This window comes from Pinus tabuliformis, chromosome 7 (genome assembly GCF_031772625.1).
Source record: "Pinus tabuliformis cultivar Carrire ecotype Pingquan chromosome 7, CPIR1, whole genome shotgun sequence".
Classification (NCBI taxonomy): domain Eukaryota; kingdom Viridiplantae; phylum Streptophyta; class Pinopsida; order Pinales; family Pinaceae; genus Pinus; species Pinus tabuliformis.
Window position 1 is genome coordinate 939,756,658 of NC_142293.1, and position 9,813 is coordinate 939,766,470.

Here is a 9,813-nt window from a genome sequence, read left to right on the forward strand (position 1 = left end):
ATCTATTTTGATGTAAAAGTCATAACAATGCTAACCTAATACAATACAATTAAAATACACAGGCCCTAAATCGTCACCCTAACCACAACAGAACCGCGAGGGGGACAGGGCACATGTGACAGGGGCATTGATAGACTGTCGGGGTTTGTAACCACAGTCAGTTGACCACGTCGAAGTTTTCACCGCAGCTTTGACATGTGAACATAATGAAACTATCGAAGTTAACAGGGTTATGTGGTAACCACCAGGGGTGGACACATGAAACTGCCAATCTCCTCCTCCCGGTTAGTTGACCGCCTGCAGTTTTGAGTTAATACAGTGTTTACTTTTGGGTTTTAAATGGTTTGTTCGTTGAAACTAATTCGACCACCTTAGGAACCTAGTCTAGGTGTTATGCAACAACAAGACCGATTTCTAAAACACGTCTTGAAGCAATCAATTCATCCTGAAACCAGCCCAAGGAGGTTTCAATGTATCCACAGGTCTTTAAAAGGCAATTTTTCTTCATTGATGAAAGAGAGTGGTTTTGGTTTTTGCTTGCAGATTCTAGAGGTCATAGGAAGCTTTGTTTTCAATGTAACAGGAGAATCCAAAGTTGGAATTGGGACCTGTGACAGGCGTTGGAAAGTTGGTTCAGAGGGCTATCTGATGACAGTGATCAGAAGTGTCTGCGTGCACATTGAGACTGATCAAATCTCTGTGTAATCGACCTAATCTGTTTCAATCCTAATAAAGCGGTCGCCCATCTTGAAAGCAGACCTGGAGACGTAGTCCACTAGGGATGAACTCCATAATCAACTTTGTTGTCTAGTATCATTGTTTTTTTACTATTTTCACTTCTGTTATGCATCTATTTTATGTTTAATCAGCTATCGTAAAGTCTTCTTCTTAAGAATTTTTCCTCGATTTCCATGCTTTGAGCTAACATTCAAATCAATTAATGGCTAATCAATTCTACGTCATTTTAATTCTCTGATCATTTTTAGATCAGAAGCTCAACCTTCTCTTCGGTGGACCTTGAGTGCCACCCTAGGAAGGATTTATGTCTTATTTGGAGGCTAAGAGAGAGGCATCACACAACACTACGCCATTCCAGTTTAACTGGGACGCAAAGGGAGAGGCCACACGGTCATTGGGAGGATTGGTGCCAGAAGTTGGGGTCTCTATTGCTGCAAAGGTGTTCTTGATCATATTCTAGCCAAAGGAGGGAGATTTTGGGAGGCAAAAGGGAGTCCCTCACTGCTATACGAATTGTTGAAGCTTGCTATTATGTCATCTCTCACAGAGTTGTGCATTTCTCTTGGATGATTGTTGTGTGGAGTGTCGGTTGGAGGATTTAGGGGCTGAGCTACTAAGATTTCATTTGGAGGGAGATTGTGGGAGATTGCTATCATTTTGGAGCAACAATTCTTCATTTTCTGGTACAGGTGAAGCGTTCTGGTATTTGAGGAGGGCCAAGTTATTTGGGGTTGAATTTGGATGTTCAAAACTATAGAAAACCCTTACTTAATTTTTTTGGTTTTTGACAAGGATAACATCCCCAAATTTACAGAATTTTTTGGGCAGTTTTGATGGGCCAAATCAGGGTGCCAAGTCAGCTAGTAGTGCGGAAAAACTGGGCCAGTGCAGATTTTTGGAGGGAAAAACTATTGCAACAGTTGGGAATTGGTATTTTGATCACCTAGGGCTTGTAGCTTGCCTTGAGCAAGCCCAGATGGACTCCGTCCAATTTTATTATACTCCAACAATTTATTTATAATAAAATTGACCATTTTGGGTGTTTTGGAGCATTTTTCTATCCATAGGTGTTTGTTGAAATTTATTGTGTTGTTATTTTTGTGCATGTCTTTGGTTATATCTGTAAAATTTCTATTTGGAATATTACAGTGGTATAAGAGCATAATATTGGCTAGTTGTGGGGGAGCTAGCAAGATCACGGAGGTTTTGGCCATGCATGCATAATGACTGGTGAATTTATGGGCACTCCAATGAAACAGAGAGGGAAGAGTACATAGGGTATCATGGAGGAGTTGATGGAAGAACCAAAAATTAAGGAGGAAAACCCAATAATTCATAGACAGGATGCAACAAATGGTGGAGATTTTGATTCATACCCAGCAATGAAGCCATGTGCATGCACACACAACCAAGCAATACAACACACATACATATGGAAAATTTGGTTGTCCTATCATGCCTCATTTTTTTGATGAGCCAGAGGAGAAGCATGGGTCAAGGATGAGATCATCCTGTAGACACGATAAATTAGAGGTTGAGACCGAGGGGTGTTTCTGTTGGTGGAGAACGAGCTTTAGATGTCAGAAGCTCAAGGAGGAGGTTGAGAAGGAGGACACACATGATGGTGAGAAGAACATCGATATACCCAGTGTGGAACACGAGTCACTATTTTTGGAGACCTCTTTGATAGCACTAGTTGACACCTTGACGAAGAGAGTGGATCATACACCCATAGAGCCATCTGATGATGTGGTTTTCGTCATTGATGAGGTGTCATCCATTGTTGAGGTATCCATTGATGAGGTGTCCAGGACTGTGTCCGAATTTTCAGGTGATGGAAACCTACAACAGATTAGGGAGGTGCCAGGAGATATATCCATTAGTGAGGTGCTAATGCACACAAAGGTACCCAGAGTCGTAACAAATTTCTCATATGACAGCTACCCAAAGCAACATGGAGAGCACCTTGTGGAGCATGAGCTAGATGAGGATGTTATGTTCAACGTGCAGAGAGTAGATAGATGGGCAGGTAGCCAACAAAGTTGTAGTACTTCTAATCAATAGCTCTCTTCAGACTTACATAAATGGGGCCTGTAGCAATATTAGGTTACCTCTACACGTTGGAGGGAGAGTGCCTGAGTTACCTAAACATATTTTATATGTTGATCAGGCCAGTGAGACGAGGCAACATGAGTTGCGTAGGGCACAACACTTGCATGATGGATTTGTTACGTACTCGTGGGTTCTTGCATTTGATCCCTCTCATGGGGTTGGGTGGAAAGAAGTATTGAGTTGGTACTTGGTGGAGTTGGCTAGGTTCTTGCATACATCCATGATTAGAAGCATAGTTCGGGAGGGGCTATGGTTTGCCAGAGGGGCTTGAGGGCTAGATCATCATTGGTGTTATCCATGATAACACTTAATTGGTCAAATTAGCTAGGGTTTTAAATTTTCTCAAAATAAAAGTTCAAGTACAAACTGTCATTTGGTCATCTTGTCACTATGTAGGGTCAATATGAGTTTAAATAGGGTCAATCATAAAGCTTAAAATCCAAACTTCCATGTGTATTGGGTTTATTTTTTCATGATTGGCATTTTGACAGTTTTGCATAAATTCGTAACAACTCCAGTTATGGAAACCGAGGGTTTGCTACGGAAGTTCCTAACACTTCCGTAGCGGATCCATCTCTTCAAACACTTGTCCCGCAATGAAATTCTATTGTTGTGGTAATGATATGATGATGATATATTTTTTTTTAAAAAGGATTATGGTCAGAGTCACGGTGGGTTATGATTACACGCTATTTGTCTTTATCCACCATTCCCAAAATGCGTACACTATATAGCTTCATTCCTACCTCGTTTTCTTTTCACTTTAGAATAGTTTTGTTGTCATATGAGTTGGTCTTGTTGTCTTTAGGAAAGATTCCATTGTTGTCAAAGCAGGTCTAGCTGTCTTTAGGATAATTCGCAGGTGGTAAGAAGGAGTTCTCTACATGTTGCAGCCATGGCATAGAAAAATCAGTATAAAGGAGGCTCGATTGTATGATATGAACCCACAAACATGAAGTTGTTGGAGGAAGACTAGTTTTCATCCAATATTTTGCCAGAGTGGGATGCTTACATTTTTGTGAGAAGTTGCAAGGTTTCCATGCGTAGATTGCCAAGGATTTTTCCATAAACTTCACTGGAAAATAAATGAAGGTTGGTCTTATAAACTTTACAGTGTCCCTTAACAATATTTCCCGTGCTACATAGATCCATAGGTCAGGAGAAATGTGGTTCAAGGTTCAGAAGTTTCCCTTGACAATATTTCCCGTGCTACAAAGATCCCTAGGTCGGGAGAAATGTGGTTCAAGGTTCAGAAGTTTCAACAGCTAAATTGTGATAAATTCCTCAAGGAAGAACATATAGGAATTGACATGACTGCTGGCATTTCCAGAACTTGACTCAAAGAGAATTTTTCCAAACTCCTAATGGTCATCTAGAATTATTTCACATGTGAAGGCAGATTCAACATCGTTTATCAGTATCATTTCATATTGCTACTTCATTTCACAGGTAAACAACCTCCAAAGATTACATTTTATCTCTTTATAAGTTTTGCAAAGATGGCTGACAAGGTCCAAGCTAAACCTGATGCTAGTAATACCTTTGTTTTTCACCATGGCCTCATTAAATTTCTCTTGTAGAAGATTTAAATAGGTTAAACAAAGATTTGCTTACCTTCCTATCTTTTAGTGGCTATGAGTTAGATAATGCCACCCCTTCTAGGAGAACTCCAAAGTCTCAATCAATAACCCCTAGGGAAGAGAAGCAACCTATAGTAAAAACTTCTACAAGCACTGAGAGGAAGATGACCAGAAGGAAGAGTAAAAGGAAGGGTAAGCTAACTAATATCCTAGAGGTCATTAAGATTGAAGAAATCCCAATTGAGAAGATTATAGAAGTGACCAAGACTGAAACTAAAAAGAAAAGCAAGAGGGGCAAGAAATTAGATTTTTCACAAGAAGAATCAGGTTTTGTCTTCAATCTATGGAAACTTGTTACAAGGTCAATGCAGCAAACTGAAAAGATGCCCAAAGTTCCTTTAGAAAAAACAGAGCCATCAAGGAAAAGGAAAGGCAAGGAGCTTGTACAAGAAAAAATTGAAATAGAGGTTCTGCAAGAATGATTGAGAGAGGCTAGACAAGAATTCATTAATTCTAAATTTGAGTTTGAGGAGTGGCAAAGGGAGGTGTCAAAGCAGATATATTTCTATGATGAAACTACAGAAAAATCCAAAAAGATGATGAAGAGGACTCTTCCTTTGCATAGAATGTTGAAGCTTATGTACAAAAGGAACAGCGAGCTACAAGAAGACAGGAATAAGTTACAGGGACAAGTCAAAGCATTAGAAACTCAAATTGAAATGATCAAAGTTGAGCTCTTAAAGAGAAATCTCAAGATTTTTGTTGTAGTAGATGACACTCCTTGAATATGGTAAAACCCTCATTTTTTCCTATACTATGTTTAACTAATAGTTTCAGCATTGTGCATAGTTGAACAGGATATTAGGAGTAATAAGGAGGCACAAGAAATCATGAAAAATAAAAAACTCAAAAATTTCACAGTTTCATAGCAACTCCCCATAGTTAAGTTGGATATTTGCTACAGAATTGTTGTAGCTTTTCATGGAGGATAATGCAAGTAAAAATATTAGCTAAGGGAGTTCTAATGGCATGTGTTTAGCTAAAAAACATCAGTGAAGACTTCATAACTTGCAGAAAGATCAGAATGGTAGCAGAAGGGTGTTTTTTGTAATTTTCTACCAATTTTTGCTACGAAACTATTAAACTTTGTTTTTCTGCATTATAAAAAAATTTAATGAGCTTCAAACAACAAGGCAACTAGATGGACTACGAGTCATAGTAGTGTCCACATCATCACACAAAGGACTCCTATGTTTCAAGAAGACATGTCAGCAAGTCAACCAGGTCAGCATCCACATGACAAAAGCTCAACACTACGACACATCAACACCCTAGCACATCAACAGTTGGTTGGATTCGATAAGGTTCATCAAAAGAATTTTGTTGAGCTCATAAATGATGGAAGACTCCTATTTGTATTGAAATTGTGTAAAAAAGAAAAAATCCCTACAAAGGCCCAATGTTTTGTAAGTAAAATAGGATTAGGTCTCTTAGCTATTGATAGATTCTAGCCTAGGTGACAAATTTTGTAAAGGAGATCTCACTATATACATGTGTAGTTTCTTGACACTGAAGAGGTTGATCGATGATGTGAAATGCCACTTTATGTAAATCTTTTATCCAATTAACGTACATTTGTAATAGACTTTGTTTTTCTACCTGAGATTCAGTTTTGGCTTTATGTTTTCTTATCATGCTTTTATGTTGTTATCATTGTTCATAGCATATTGATTACTTTGAATTCATGTCAGATTTCTCCAACTTCCTTCAATTTGTTGTGTTTTACTATAAACTTTTACTTCACGCCAGTTTAAAGCCAAAAATGCCTCAGCTTCCATTAAACATTGTTGTTTGTAATTGAATTTTTTCTTAACTGTATCCATGCCCAATGGTGGTTGTCATCACACTCTTTCACCTTTAAAATCAAATGAAAAATCCAAAGTTAGCCATATGTAGTTATATTTAGAACATTATCTAATTTTCCTTGCCCTCTCATGCTAGAAGGGATAAATTATAGCTACAAGTGGTTTGAAATAGTTACTCTTGGTTGGTGGTTGACATAGCCCAGCCTGTCATATTAGGTGATAACATTTTGGTGCGTCCGCCGGGAGGTCGAAAGTTGCATTATCCTGGATGGTTCTTTTCAAAGTAATTGAGCTCTTGAAGGTAGTCGGAGATCATACATTTCAAGGTTGTACTTCTACCTTGGTGACTTCATTGACAATTTCAACTTAAAGGTGGCTCCCAAGAAGATTTACGAGGAGAAATCCATATCTAGATCCACCAAAGATAGTTGATAATCCAGAGAAAATTCTCAAAGGAACTGTTATCTCATCAAAATCAAGTACTCCACATCTCTTTAGGTCTTCATCTTTACCCTTTGGGTGGTGTTCAAAGTACTGAGGATATGAAATTTGATGAAAAGTTTGAGAAAACACTTTTTAGATCTAAATTAGAAAATGAATTAACAGAAATTGTCCTAGATCTAAAAAGATTAGGGGTAGACACCACATCTATTGTTTCCAAAGAAGATAAAGAAAGGTTTTGGGAAACTGTCACATTATAATTTTCATTAGAACATGAGTCTTTAGAAAAACTAAAAGAGCTTGATCCTTTTGAATTCATATTGAAGAGAAGAGATGGTATCCCTTTACCTGAGTGAAGTTCTTTTATTTCTGAGTTGAAGATCCATGTAACTCATTTTCCTACAATCACATCTGCTTTCACTACTGCTCATACTAGTTTGATAGCTACCACCCTTGTTGTAGTTTCTACTAGTACATCTACTGTTGTCACTTCCACAATGGCAGGAGTTCCTCCTCCTCCACCTCCTATAGGCCCTGTCAAATATGCCCCTCTTGTCTTGCCTGCTCAAATTCATGATCTACCACAAGGATATTCTACTAGAATAAAAACTTTTGAAGGTGAGGAGAGAATTACTGCAGAACATCGTGTTGACCAATTTAATGATTTCATAGACATAGAGGAGGTGGATGACAAAGATGTTAAGATGAGATTGTTTGTACAAAGTTCCATTGGTGAAGTCAGAAAATGGTTTAAATCCTTAACACCAAGAAGTATACTTTATTAGGATCAATTAAAAGACAGTTTCTTAATGAAATGGGGAAGTAAGATGAATCATGCTCAAGCATTGACTGAATACAATAATTTGAAGAAAGCAAGTAATGAATCAGTGCAAGACTTTTCAAAAACTTTTAACAAAGTGTATAATTCCATTCCTGCTCATATAAAACCTCCCCTAGGGGCTTCCCAATTGCATTATTTTGAATCTTTTGATTATGAGTTTTCCATTTTGTTAAGAGAAAGGGAATCGTCCAATTTGGCTAACATGCAAAATGATGTTGCTAAGGTGGAGGTCAACATGGTTGCAACAAAAAGGTCAAAGACTAGGAAAGCAAGAGTAAAGGAGGAAGATCAACTTTCTTCATCTTTGGATGTAAAATTTGATAGCATGATGAAAATCATGGAAAAACTTATGGACAAACTAACACTTGGAAATAATCCTCCTGCTACACAACCATAACCACAGATAAGAAACCCAAATTTTAGGAGAATCAAGATTCAATAGAGAACAAAGAAACCAGCGTGATTGGCAAGTTAGGCCCCCTTTCCAACAAAATATAGTCGATGAAGAAGAAATGCAGCCAAAAAATCAAGAAGACATCATACATTGTTTGGATGAGGATGAAATAGGGATGTTTTTAACAAAAAAAGAGCATGATGAATCTAGTAATGACATGTGTACTGATGAAACTGAAAAACAATCAGAATACCTGAAAGGATATTAGCATGCCATTTTTGAGATGCAAAAACAATATAACTTGAGGAATAGGAATGTCCCTATAGTTGCCAATAAGAATCAGCCTAAGAAAGAAGATGGTCCAAAAGTTGTTGAATAAAAGAAATATGCTCTTGGGAAAGAAATTGAAAAAGCTCAACTAGTTTTTAGCCTTGAAAATGAGATTTCAAAAATAAAAATTGTTGTCCCCTTTGGAGAAATAATAAGGGTTACAGAATATAGGAATCAAATTGTGAAAATGCTTAACACTCAAGCTGGACCCTCTGATACTCTAAATCTGCAAGAAGATCACCCTACCATTTTCTTAGGACCAAGAGTGGAAGATGAGAAAAATGAAGAAGTGCCACCATTCTATGTGAGTTTAAATATTCATGACATGAAATTACACAATGCTATGTTAGATTCAGGGGCATCTCACAATTTAATGCCAAAGGTAATCATGGAAATATTAGGCTTGTGTAGGTTTTAACCCCGTACAAAAATTTTCTGCATATGAATTCTAAAACACAGAAAATAAACGATACGAAAGCATAACACATAAAACACATATACATAGAGTTTTTCCCCTGGATCCAAAAACCGGGACTACCAGCTTGATTTTTCATTATGTTCCTTTCAATGTTACAATACATATTTATACATGTCGAAGCATCCAATACCATGGACCGAAAACCATCGTGTCCAAAACCATGGACCGAAAACCATCGCATCTAAAACCATGTGTGAAAACCATGCACAAAATCATAGGTAGGCCTGCCCAACCTAATATAGGGTCCAAAAAAAATTTCCTCGGGCGCTGCCTCAGACCCCATAGAGGGGGGCTACCCACCCCCCTCAAACCCCCCTGTGACCCCTCCGCTATGCAATCGACGCAATGAAGGGGGGGCTCCGCCTCCCCTCTAACCCCTCGGTTAACTATGTGGGCTAGTCGTGGAAAGAATATAACACAACCCAACATTCTCCCACTTGTTGTTTTCTTTCCATAGGGGGCCACAGGAGAGCTTAGTCATTTATCCAGCCCTGCAATGCCCATTGTTTCTCTACACCAAGAGAACTTCTCAAAGCTCACAATTTTTTTCAATGCATCTGCAGTATTCTTCAAAGTGTCCACCTTTACCAGCAACACCTTTTTGTGTTTTATCATATCCCTTACAAAGTGATACTAAACATCAATGTGTTTTGTCTTTGAATGATAAGCAAGGTTCTTTGCCAAGAAATTTTCACTTTGGTTGTCATAATCTATCCTTATAGCTCCCTGTACTAACCCCATACTTGAACACAATCTATGCAACCAAATTGCTTCCTTGCTTGCATGAGTGGCTGCCATGTATTCTGCCTCTATAGTTGATAGTGCCACTATATATTGTTTCTTACTCATCCAACTGACTGCACCTCCAAATATGTTAAACACATGCCCACTTGTAGATATTCTTTGATCCATATCTCCAGTCCAATTTGCATCAACAAAGCCACGAATATCTAACACTTTGTCCAATCCTGGTCTTCCTTGGTAGCACAAACCATAATCACTAATGCCATGCAAATACATGAAAACCCGCTTCG